The sequence below is a fragment of the Lutra lutra genome, chromosome 4 (assembly GCF_902655055.1).
Source record: "Lutra lutra chromosome 4, mLutLut1.2, whole genome shotgun sequence".
NCBI classification, from domain to species: domain Eukaryota; kingdom Metazoa; phylum Chordata; class Mammalia; order Carnivora; family Mustelidae; genus Lutra; species Lutra lutra.
In genome coordinates this window covers 26,973,955-26,987,271 of record NC_062281.1, presented here as the reverse complement: position 1 = coordinate 26,987,271, position 13,317 = coordinate 26,973,955, and the positions used below count along the sequence as shown (strand labels likewise).

The following is a 13,317-nucleotide window of genomic DNA, read 5'->3' as shown; positions in this document are numbered from 1 at the left end:
AGGCAGAGTGGCAGGTAGAGGGAGAAGGAGAAGTGGACTCCTGGCTGAGCAAGGAGCCAGATGCAGGGCTTGATCCCAGGACGCTGGGATCATGACCTGAGCAGAAGGCAGCCACATAACTGACTGAGCCACACAGGTGTCCCACATGTAAAAGTTTTTAAATGTATTTTTTTTAAGATTTTATTTATTTATTTGACACACAGAGAGAGAAATCTCAAGTAGGCAGAGAGAGAGGGGGAAGCAGGCTCTCCGCTGAGCAGAGAGCCTGATGCGGGACTCAATCCCAGGACCCTGAGACCACGACCAGAACCGAAGGCAGAGGCCCAACCCACTGAGCCACCCAGGAGCCCTTAAATGTATTTTTAAGTAAGATTTGTTCTCAAAGAGAAAAAAAAAAAAAAAAAGAAGAAGATTTGTTCTCCAAATACATTATAATCGCAAAGGAGAAAAATGTAGTTTATTGAGACCTGAAATGTTTAGGTGACACTTGAAATCAGTTATTTATGAAGAAGAGATAATTCCATAATTAAAAACACTTCCATTATTTTTACATTAACAATATATTTTTCAACATAAGAGAATAAAAGCATATTAAGTATAAGTTTTTTTCCTAAAATGATTTAAAGTCTGAAAAAATTGAGATTTTTGCCAAAAGATTTTGAAAAATGTATTATTATTAAGAAATTTTTTTATCTTCAATAAAATCTAATGTTTATTATTCAATTATTTGTGGTTCACATTAGAAGATAATCTAATGCATATTTAAACTACGGGAGGAAATAGTCATCCCTCCAAAATCATCATATATATTCATTTCATGAAAAATATATTAAAAACTGAATCCTAAAGAATTACAATACTTCAGACATTCTTTAGTCCTTGATATTTCCCTCTGATGAATGCTCTCATAGCACCACTTTCTACATTCTTCATGGTGTTTAACATAAATAATGAAAAAATAACTGTGTAATTAGTTGCTCAATATTTATTTCCACTATGAGAATAGAAACTCCTTAAGTGCAGCTTAGAGCACAGCATCTTAAGGAAGAAGCATTCAATTAACATTGGTTGATTGGATAAATGAATAGTATGAAAAAGAACATGAATCTCTACTTTGATAACTTCTTAATAAATACTAGTGTCTAGCTCTGCAAATGGAAGATACTTTCTCTATCTAATAATACAATGTTCAGAGGAGCTAAAAATCATTCCAAAATAGGTCATATTCAAGGATAGAAAATGACATAAAAGTACTAACTTGATAGAATTATGATTAGGTCAGAAAGGAAGACAGGGAAGAAGAAGAGTAAACTGGTCATTTGGGAATGTATTTGAGGCAGCCCTAGAGGACATTAGGGAAGTCTATGGATTGGAGTTCCAACACTTAGGGTTCAATTAACTAAATCTCTAACCATACATAATGCCTCATATTTCTCGAGGGTTTTATAATCTTGAATTTATGGACCTAGGCAAGGTAAGTCACCATTGTTACCTACCTTTAACATTTTAAGGATTAATGTCTCATTTCCCCAGGTAGATTTTGAGAGCCAAAAGTGAAAGAAACTTATTTTTGTTTTAATCTCATCTAATACCCACTAATGGGTCTTACACAATAAATTTATCTGATTTCAAAAGCCCGTTTCAGGTATTAATGAGTATCCTAAAAAAGTGATTTATGATATAAACATATATGTCTTATAAATAAGAGAAGAGGAGAAAAGAGGGAAATCTTATAAATAAGATTTCACCTTCCTTTGGTACAATCTTGGTGTTTGGGGAGTTAGTATTCTCCTATGGGTTTCTCCCACTGGCTAACTGGTTATTAAACAAAACAAAACAAAACAAAACAAAAACCAAGGAAAATTAAAAAAAAAATAGTACATTTATTACTCTTTACCACTAAGGTCATTCTTGCAGTCATTCTTACTGAGAAGACCAAATTTTGTATACATTCATTTTTCTTTTCTTTCTATCAAGTACTCCATTCAGGGTCATATACACAGAAAACTATTAATATTCAGAAGTGATGATTTCTTTTTCTGGGAGGAGAACAAATAAAACTATGGTACAGTGATGACTATAAAATATTGAGAGCCTCATTTTTAAGTGAGGCTTACACATAATATATACTGACATAGTAAAGTATTTTAAAAGTTTAACTTAAAAAATGTGATATAAAACGCCTGGGGTGCCTGGGTGGCACAATTAGTTGAGTGTCAGACTCTTGGTTTTGGCTCAGGTCATGATCCCAGTGTCCTGGCTCTGTGCTCAGCACAGAGTCTGGAGTTTCTTTCTCCCTCATCCTCTGTCCCCCCCAACCATGCATGTGCTCTCTCTCCCTCTCTCTCTCAAACAAAATAAATCTTAAAATAAAATAAAAATGTGATATAAAACTCTATAAACTAAACGACAGAATAGCAATTTTGTAAGTCAAAAATTTTTGTATACATATTATCACAGAGAAAAATGAGCAAAAAGAAATATGCCAAATATTAGCATAGGTTATAGTCCTTGGTTATGAGATTATTGGTGATTTATATGCCTTTCCTTGTATTTTTCTGAATTTACAGAATTTTTATAATGAACATGAATTACTTTTAAAAATAATAACGTCACTGATCTACTAGGTGAATAATTACTAGCAGAGAACTTGGGGGTATAAGAACATACTCCCTTCTATTGTTGAAGAAGACACTGAGTTGGGCCAGCTAATCTGTTGAATATGATTATTCCTGGGAAGAAAGTAAGGTGACGAGGTAGTCAGATAAGAAGAAGTCACTGATGGCCTCTCTCATTTTTGTGCAACCAATTATTTTTTGTACATTAAGGAAAAAAGAAACAGAAATATCTAAAAATTTTGCAGTTCATATTTCACATTTTTATATAAACAAATAAACTCTAGGGTGCCCAGGGGGCTCAGTCAGTTAAGTATTCAACTCTTGACTTTGGATCAGGTCATGATCTTGGGGTTGTGAGACAGAGCCTGCATTGGGCTGGGTATGGAGCCTGCTTAAGATTCTCCCTCTCCCTTTGCCCCTCCCACCATCCCTTTCTCTCTACCTTTCTCTCCCTCTCTCAAAACAATTTAAAAATAGATAAACACATAAACTCTGAGTGATTAAAAGGCAGTTTTAAGGCAGCCAGGCTTATTGTGGTGATTACTCATAATGTACAAAAATGTTGAATCCCTATGTTACACATCTGAAACTCATATAATCTTGTACGTCAACTATGCTTCAAAAAATTTGTAAGGTGTTTTTTAAGAATTATTTTCACTTCTTCATAAGTAATAAAATCAATAGGTTTTTTGTAAGAATCAGCAAAGAAAAAGAGAATTTTTGTAAAAATGTTGAAAAGGATGCTCTCCTGATTAACCAAGGCAATCAAAATATTGAGTCATTTTCAGTTTGATGAGTGTCAATTTTGGTGTTGGCAATCAAAGATATGCTCTGGGTGTATTTTTTTAATGGAAATTGGATCAATTGATCTGCTGTTGTAGCCAAAAACAAACAGAAATGAGTCCAGGGACAAATCCACATCAAAAATTGCATAGAGTTATGACTGCTGTCAAATTAGTGCAGGCAGTTACCCTGAATGAAAAATACTGAAACCTCAGTTCTTCACATTTCCAGCTTTTATTTATAACCATTTATTTATAACCAAAAACTGTTCTTTCCAGTTCTGTTCACAAGGCAATCAATCTGCAGTACAAATGTTCTTAATCAGATCATTTATATCTGATCATTCTGATTATATATATATGTATATTACTTTCCAGTATGCCATAATGATTTTAATGAGTCTTTGATGCTTTGAGAGAGGCAGAGAGGGAGAAGAAGAAAGCTTAATTACTGCTAAGACTCCCGGCAACATTGTTTTGTAAAAGGAAAACCTCCTTCACAAATTTAACATCACAATCTACGTATTCCGTGATGGACAGTAAGGAGGGCATGTTATACAATGAGCATTGGGTGTTATATGCAACTAATGAATCACTGAATATTATGTATCAAAAACTAATGATGTACTATAGGTTGGCTAATTGAATTTAAATAGAAAAAAACAATCTATTTATAAATTTATTGAAAATAATGACCAAAATATTGCATCTGTATACATGTAAGAAAGGAACAGGAATTGAATCATGTGTCTTTGCATAAAGGTAGTGTTCTGTAGGAGTGAAGATATTATTTTTTAAATATATTACAGGTCTTCAATTTTAAGTTTTCCTCTAAATAATGGATTTAAGGTAACAATTATTTCTTTCTTTTAAGATTTATTTATTTATTTTAGAGAGAGAGAGAGAGTGCAAGCAAGCTGAGGGAGGGGCAGAGGGAGAGAGAAAATCCTGAAGCAGACTTTGCACTGAGCACAGAGCTGATACAGAGCACAATCCCTTGACTCTGAGATCATAACTTGAGCCAAAACCAAGAGCCAGCCACTCAGCCAACTGTACCACTTAGGTACCCCAGGATTACTATTATTGCTATATTTGTTATATATGAGTTATGTTTTTGTTTTTGTTTTTTTTTTTAAGATTTATTTATTATTTATTTTAGGAAGAAAGAGAGAGAGAGGTGAACATGGGGGAAGGGCAGAGAGAGAGAAAGAATCATTAAGCAGACTTCTTGCTGAGCAAGGGAGCCTGATCCAGGGCTCAATCCCAAAACCTTGAGATTATGACCTGAAGGAAATCAAGAGTCTGCTGCTTAATGGAATGAGCCACCCAGGTACTCCCATAAGAGGGCTTTTTTTTTTCTTAAGATTTTATTTATTTATTTGACAGAGATGGAGAGAGAGAGAAAGAGTACAAGTGTGGGGGCAGAGGGGCAGAAGGAGGGAGAGAAGCAGGTTTCCCTCTGAGCAGAGAGCCTGACATGGGACTTGATCCCAGGACCCTGGGATAATGACCTGAGCCAAAGGAAGATACTCAACCCACTGAACCACCCAGGTGTCCCATGGGTTTTTAAAATACACTAGAATTGTTGGGAGCCTGGGTGGCTCAGTGGGTTAAGCCGCTGCCTTCGGCTCAGGTCATGATCTCAGGGTCCTGGGATCGAGTCCCGCATCGGGTTCTCTGCTCAGCAGAGATCCTGCTTCCCTCTCTCTCTCTGCCTGCCTCTCCATCTACTTGTGATCTCTCTCTGTCAAATAAATAAAAAAAATAAAATAAAATAAAATAAAATACACTAGAATTGTCATTTGGCATTCCACATTTATCATTATAAGATAATAATTTTTTTTAAAAAAACAGAGAAGTTGGTGACAATCAAAGGGTAAATTCAACATAAGCTCATCTACTAGTTTGAGAAAAAACTCCAATGCAAACACGCAGACTTTTTTGCTGAAAATATATTTTGAATTAATTAATCCAATATACAAATATTTGGTTAATACCTATTATGTAACATGTAACTTGGATAATTGTAAGTTTTTTCAGAAGAACAGTTCTGACTCAATAGTCACTGATGGGCAACAGTGGTTTAGGAACATGTTGTGGTACAGATTTAGCTCACATTTACCTTGATCCTTAAATTTTTACTTACTTTACTTGTTCTTCCCTCACTTAACATTTAACTTAGAATTACTTGGAATAATTAATTGAATATTCAGTAAGAAACTACTCAAAGTTTAGTCTACAGTTTAATGCTAAGTTAAATGATAAAATGTTAAATAGGCTCTGCTATCTTAAGCAATTACTATATACCTATGTTGTACTCTGTATCATGTTATAAGCCAGAAATGCAAAGATTGGTTAGGGACATTAGCAACTATGCTCTAAAGAAACTCTTAATGAAGCAGGAGTGGGGACTGGTTTAAAAGATTACAGGTAGTGGAATAATCACAGTAAGTGAAGGACATCCTTTGTTAAAATAATTATTTCATAAAGAATAACCCTACTAAAAAGAAAAAAAAAAGAGTGGCAAACCAGAAAACAGACTCTTTTTTTTTTTTTTAATTTTATTTGTTCTTTATGAGAGAGAGAGAGAGAGCACAAGCAGGGGAAGGAGCAGAGGAAGAGGGACAAGCAAACTGAGCTGAGTGCAGAGCCTGACTTAGAGCTTGATCTCAAGGACCCTGAGAAACCAAGTCTGCCGCTTAACCAACTGAGCCACCCAGATACCCCAGAAAGCAGACTTTTAACAGTAGAGAACAAACTGAAGGTTACTGGAGAGGAGGTGGGAGGGGGAATGGTTAAACAGGTGATGGTATTAAGGAGGGCACTTGTGATGAGCACTGGGTATCATATGGAAGTGATGAATCACTAAACTCTATACCTGAAATTACTATTATACTGTATGTTTAGGTATTTGGAATTTAGATAAAAACTTGAAAAAGAAAAGACATTGGAAATGGATAATAATCCATTTAATAAAAATAAAAAAGCATAACCTTACTAAAAAAGTATATATTTTACCAGCTCATAATAATGAGGGGTAAGGTGAATGTGATCTGCTGGCAGACAAGGCAGCATGTTAAATGAACTTTTAAGTGATTTTTCCTTCTTTTATGGAAAAGAGGGGAAGTGGTTTTCTTGGGAAAGGCATCAAGAAATGAAGCTGAAAGGGAGAAAGAATATACATCGTGAACTGTTTTATAATCTTAATCAGTGTAGGAAATTGTATTTTCTTTCTGTGGGTATAGAAGGAAAATTTCAAAGTTATTAAGAACACAATCTTTATCTGCCTCTTGGCTCCACTACTTTCTTGATCTTTTTGGTAATGTCTGAAATGATTTCTGTGATTCAGTTCCCTCATCTGCTAAATGGGATGTAAAAATACTGACTTCATAGGAATATTGCAATGGTTAAAGAAAACAAGATATACATAATACTTAAAATAGTGGCAGGGACATAGTAACTAACATTATTTAGTGGTTTTAACCATGGAAGTGAGATGTCATTTAGCATTCCAGATAAAAGATATTTTTTTCTGTTGCCGTGAGAGTATGTTTCTGTATGTTTAAGATCAATAGATTTACATACATACTCCAGGAATATAAAGAAAATATGTAAAAAGTCATATAAAGTGCCAAGAACTTAAGTACCTTGAAATTTTTGATTGACCCAAAATAAAAAAGCTTCTATATAAGCTAAAATATTCCTGGTTTAAGTGGGAGAAAACCAAGAGACCAGGAGCAATGATATGAGGTCAAGATACAGCTAGAAAAGTTTTGTAATACAAAACTACAATGTTTCGAGAATTCAGGAATTTAGGTGGAAACAATTTCTAAGTCAATACCACAAAGAGGTAAAAAGTCAATGAGATGATCACAAAATATATTTTGATTAAAAGAAAAAAGGAAACTATGATAAAACTAATGGCCTTATAGGATTAAGGAGTGAGATGTGTTTGCAAAATCAATTACACTTATTTGCATTTAATATATTCTGTTAATGGCAATCAAAATTAGAAATGACAAATATTAATAAATTAATTTGAGCAGATGTTTCTACAATTAACATTTTATGAGATGAAGTGCATAAACTAGTTAGAACAAGAAAATTAGTTTAAGTAAAAATATAATTAATCTTAAAATCACTATTTTTCTCAAATAATCAATTATTTAATTATCCCAAGGGAGGAAACCATTTTTAGTGATTATAAAAATAAACTCATTAAGACTGAATGCATTATCTCTTAAGCATGTTGCTCAAGGATGGAAAGCAGTAAAATAACTATTGTACTGATTTGAATCTTTTGTTATTTATAAGCTAGAGTTAAATGAATACATGTCTAGGCATTTACTATTTTATGACAACTTTTACACTTTGTGGTATTCAGACCAGCCCTTCAACTAATAAGCAGAAAGAAAAGACATTTTTGGACCACCTGTGTTTTCCCAGGATTGAGAGCAAAATTATTGGTGGTATATATCATGAGTGTTCTCATGTTTAGGAGGATAGAAAAATATATTCATTATGGTAACGTGGATCTTTGCTTTCCTCTGAGTGCTGTGTCCTAAGATTTTTGAGTGCCCTTCCTTAAATTTGGAAATACAATTACTATATGTAGTTTGCCCTTTTAAAACATGCACATTTGTATAAGTTCAAAACCAAAAGCTGTTCACTGATTTATAGATGCTCCACTGTCCCTCTAGAATTTTCTATTAGTGAGATACAAATGTGTATGGCAATAATTTAAGGAAATTACATATTCATATTACAATCAAATTGTCATCCCAAAACTGTTAATGATAAAGATCTATCAGAACCAAATGTCAGAGCAACTAGAAATTATAAGATCTCTTTGTGGAAGCTTACTAACAATTGATATATTTAAAGGCATTTCATGCACAAGGGACATTTTTCCTAGCAAAAAATACATTTATGCAAGCCATACAGTTACAACCAGGATCATATTTGTCAAAAACAAACAAAGAAACAAACAAACAAAAAATACAAATTGTCAATTTAAAAATGAATTCCCGGGGCACCTGGGTGGCTCAGTGGGTTAAGCCGCTGCCTTCGGCTCAGGTCGTGATCCCAGGGTCCTGGGATCGAGCCCCGCATCGGGCTGTCTGCAAGGCAGGAAGCCTGCTTCCCTTCCTCTCTCTCTGCCTGCCTCTCTGCCTACTTGTGATCTCTCTGTCAAATAAATAAATAAAATCTTTAAAAAAATAAATAAATAAAAATGAATTCCCACTTTCCAGGGCTCTTGAGGATTAGAAGACAGATAAATTTGACACATTATATGTTAGAAAAAAAATATATTAACTCAGAGCAGATGTATCTATTCACATGACTACCAAACCAGCACACGTTCCCAACACCAAAAAATGAGGTAGCTTTATGTAAGCTTATGATAACTCACGTCAGAAAAAAGCAAAATACTAATAAGAATCTTAACTAATGTTTTAATTTTTATTTACTGAGAGAGAAAAATGTATCCTCTAAACTCCTTGCCTTAGTTTTCCTTGTGTCATCCATGGTTGCTAGGGAAAATTGTCTTCTTCCATTCTGTCTGCCTGTTTTCTCTTCAATATTCAATCCCCTTTGTTATTAACAGAAAGCAAAATTGTTGGGTTTTTTTTCTTACTCTTTTCATTACTATAGGCTACCTGTTTATCTCAGGTAATTTGTTAGAATCTGTTAGCATAATATCAATATAAGAGGGCACTTGGTTGGCTCAGTGTGGTAAACCTCTGCCTTAGGCTCAGGTCATGATCTCAGGGCCCTGGGTTCGAGTCCCACACTGGGCTCTCTGCTCAGCAGGGGCTTAGGTAAAAGAAGGTTAAGAGGGCACCTGGGTTGCTCAATGGGTTAAGCCTCTGCCTTAGGCTCAGGTCATGATCTCAGGGAACTGGGATCAAGTCCTGCATTGGGCTCTCTGCTCAGAGGGGACCTGCTTCCCTTTCTCTCTCTCTCTCTCTGCCTGCCTCTCTGCCTACTTGTGATCTCTCTCTGTCAAATAAATAAATAAAATCTTTTAAAAAAAATATAAGACATTATAGTGTCAGAAAAAAAAGCAATGGAATAATGGGCATTAAGGATGGTATGTGAGGTTATGAGCACTAGGTATTTTATTGAACTGATGAATCATTGAACACCACATATGAAACTAAAAAAAAAAAAAAAGGAAGAAAGAGAGAAAAAGATTCTAAATTTATATTACTGCCCAGCTTTGTGTGTCTTTAATTTAGAAAAATTGCCCTGATTAGGGACGCCTGGGTGGCTCAGTTGGTTAAGCAGCTGCCTTCGGCTCAGGTCATGATCCCAGCGTCCTGGGATCGAGTCCCACATCGGGCTCCTTGCTTGGCAGCGAGCCTGCTTCTCCCTCTGCCTCTGCCTGCCACTCTGTCTGCCTGTGCTCACTCTCGCTTCTCTCTCTATGACAAATAAATAAATAAAATCTTTAAAAAAAAAAAAAAGAAAGAAAAATTGCCCTGATTCAATTAATTTATGGACCAACTATGGCCTCCAACAGAGCATAATTTGAGCACCATGACTATAAATATTTAAAATATACACACACATAATAAATGTGATATCCATTTGCCATATTTTCTTATTTTGCAAGCACCATATGTGCCCTCTATACCAATTTCATTCTTTAAATTACGTACTTAATACTGGCATTACCACTAGTTAAATTAGGAAATACTTTTGGTACCTAGATCCCACTGTAAGTTGTAAGGTCTAATTACTACAGATAAATAAAAGTGGTTCTGTTGATCCTGGTTTATTTAATTCAATAGCTAAGATCTAAAAAATCAAAGAAAAACCCTAAGGAATTAAAAGTCCAGCTCTCCAAAGGAATAAAAGCAAGGCTGTGATTATAGGAAGTGGTATGATTTAAAGTAAAAACCAAAACAAAAGAAACCTAACAACCATTCTCTACTCCTCCCTCTCTCTCATCTCCAACTTCTAACCAGCCACAAACTTTACACAACCATAATAACCTCCTTCAGAGTTTCTCATGTAAACTATCGCAATCCCTTGCTTTAGGCCTATTCTCTTCCTGCAGTGCATTTTCCATTTTCCAAAATAGAAGGGCCCTTCAAAAATTCAAAAGTAAACATTTTACTCTACAAATTGAAATCTTTGAGTATATCTCCAAGAAAGTATCTGTCGCCTCCTTAATCTAATCTTTCAGCACTTAAAATACCATTTGACAATTGTAGCCACATTGGGTTCATCTCATCAGCAGTAGAAGATGATCTTTATTGAGAGTTTACTATGGACCAGGCATTTTGATAAACACTTTCACATGGATGATCTCATTTAATTCTGAAGAAATATTTCAGATTAGGTGTTATCATTATCCCATATTACAGATAAGGAAACTGGGTTTTTAAGGAACTTGAGGAATTGCCTTGTGTCACATGGCTATCAAATGGCATTGTCAAGACAGGGACTGAAGTCTGATTCTAGAATAAATGCTTTTATATCCACCTACATTTCAAGAGGTCCCTTCAAAGTACCAAACTAATTCCATATATACATTTTTTAATTCTTACCTGCCAGTAAGACTTCTATTCATCCTTTGGTGAAGTCTTCCTTGACTCCACTGTCAGTAAACCCTAACAGATTTGATCACTACTTTCTTTGTGTAATCCCCTAAATTATACAAGATGTCCTCGTATTTCAGTGATTCTGAGAGTAATCTTGGAAGGGTGGTGAAAGTGCAAATGTGTGGCTGAATCTCAGAAACACTGACTTGAACTTCTGGGGTAGGGCCTTATATAGACTGTTTAATGAAACTTCAATGACTATAATGCACATTTATCTCAGAAGTACCAACTTACATAACCATACAAAAAATGTTTACATTGTAATTTTGCACTTGTTTGCACGTTCTTACAATTAGTCTGCAGGATTTTAGGGCTAGATATTATGCAAATTTGTAGCACTTATACCTAGGAATTATATCTGGTAATTAGTAAGTACTCGACAAACATTTGATGCATACACAAGTGGTTTTTTTCTTATATTTAGAAAGAAATACCGAGATGGAAAATTATGGGAAGAAACTATAAGGAGGACTATAATATTGTGGTCAGAACTGCTTGCTCCAGTATCAAATTCTCTGAAATGTTTATCTACCTCTACTATTTACTGACTTTAAAAATATGTAGGTATGAGATTATTACCTATAAAATAGGATTAAAAATAGTACCTGTCTCAAGATAATTGGGAAAATTAAATAAAGATATATCTATAAAATATTTATACTGTATTTGGCATATATTGAACACTTGAAAAAAATGTTAACTTTTTGGGGCACCTGGGTGGCTTAGTCAGTTAAGCAACTTGCCTTGGCTCAGGTCCTGATCTCATAGTCCTGGGATGGAGCCCCAGGTGGGACTCTCAGCAGGGAGTCTGCTTCTCCCTCTCCCTCTGCTCCTCTACCCACTTGTGCATGCTCTCTCTCTCCATCTCTCAAATAAATAAAACCTTAGAAAAATGTTAACTTTCTGATGACATAACGATAACAATATAATGATTACAATAATCCTGATGAAAGTATTGTTAAGCTGCTGTCAAAGAACGTAAGCAGTCATTCAAATGTTTATGGTGTATACAGCTCTTTTTCTTTTTATTGTGTTCTGTTAGTGACCATACAATACATCATTAGTTTTTGATCTAGTTTTTGATACAAATGGCTGCTTATACTACAGATATCCCACACTTTGAAAGCCATCATGGATAGACAAGCAAATGTAAGCCTCAAATATCAGTATTTACCAAATTACAAAATTTGCTTCAAATATTTTAAAAGGCAAAAACAAATGAAAAAGTTTAGCCCAGTTATGTAGAAATCTTCTTTAAAAATACAGACTAACACAGAAGAAAATGAAGTGGTACAAAAACAATTTGTTTTCTAACTTTAAAAATGTCGGTTTTTTTTTTAAGGCCAGTCTTCCTTCTTTAATAAATAATGAACAAAACAACCTGTTAGAAACTGACATGACCTGTGCAACTGGCTTGTCGGCTATCAAAACCCTGAGCTGCTTGTGATATCAGCCAAGTCATAATGTACAACTTTTCAAACTAGTATAATTACACAAATATACAGTTACCTTCTTTGGATAAATGTAGTTACTTTTTTTTTTTTTCAATTTTCTAGCAAATACTCACTGAGGATGAAAATACAAAAACAACAACACAGTATTGCACAATATCAGAAAGAAATGATATAAAATACACTGCTTTCAAGTAGCTTAACATTCATTGAAAAATACTTCAAGAATGCGAATTAAAACCAATTACCTAAACAGTCATGATTGCAAACTACCACACTACCTTATAAGTCAGAGCATGCCATTTCTCTGCTCAAAACTTTCTAGTGAGTCCCATTTCAATTAGAGGGGGAAACTACATCCTTACAATAGCTTACAAGACCACATCTCTCATTCTCTCTCTCACCTCATTTTTTCCTGCTCTCACCTCTTTGCTATTCTTCATACTTATGTTTTAGGGTGTTTGTTCTGGCTATTCCCAATACATCTTTTCCTCACATATCAATAAAGCTTATTCTTGCACCATGTTCCAACCTGTGCTCAAACATCACCTTCTCTTGAAGGTCTACCATGACCATCAAAACATCCTCTCTGAAGCCCTAGCATTCCAGTCCTTCAACACTTCACTCTATGTTTCTTTTTCAAGATATAATTTATTTACTTATTTATCATTTATTTATTTATTTTTAGAGAGAGAAAGAGTCGGGTGGGGGAAGAGCAGAAGAAGAGAATCTTTTTTTTTTTTTAAGTTTTTTTTTTTTTAAAGATTTTATTTATATGACAGAGAGAGAGAGATCACAAGTAGGCAGAGAGAGGAGGAAGCAGGCTCAGTGCTGAGCAGAGAGCCCGATGCGG

General features: G+C 34.7%; 1 protein-coding gene across 5 annotated transcripts in view; it reads right to left on the bottom strand.

Annotated features, from left to right (window-relative positions):
- CSMD3 (CUB and Sushi multiple domains 3) overlaps positions 1-13,317 on the bottom strand; it is a 1,255,873-nt gene that overhangs the window by 118,324 nt on the left and 1,124,232 nt on the right. The gene's annotated exons all lie outside the window — the stretch shown is intronic.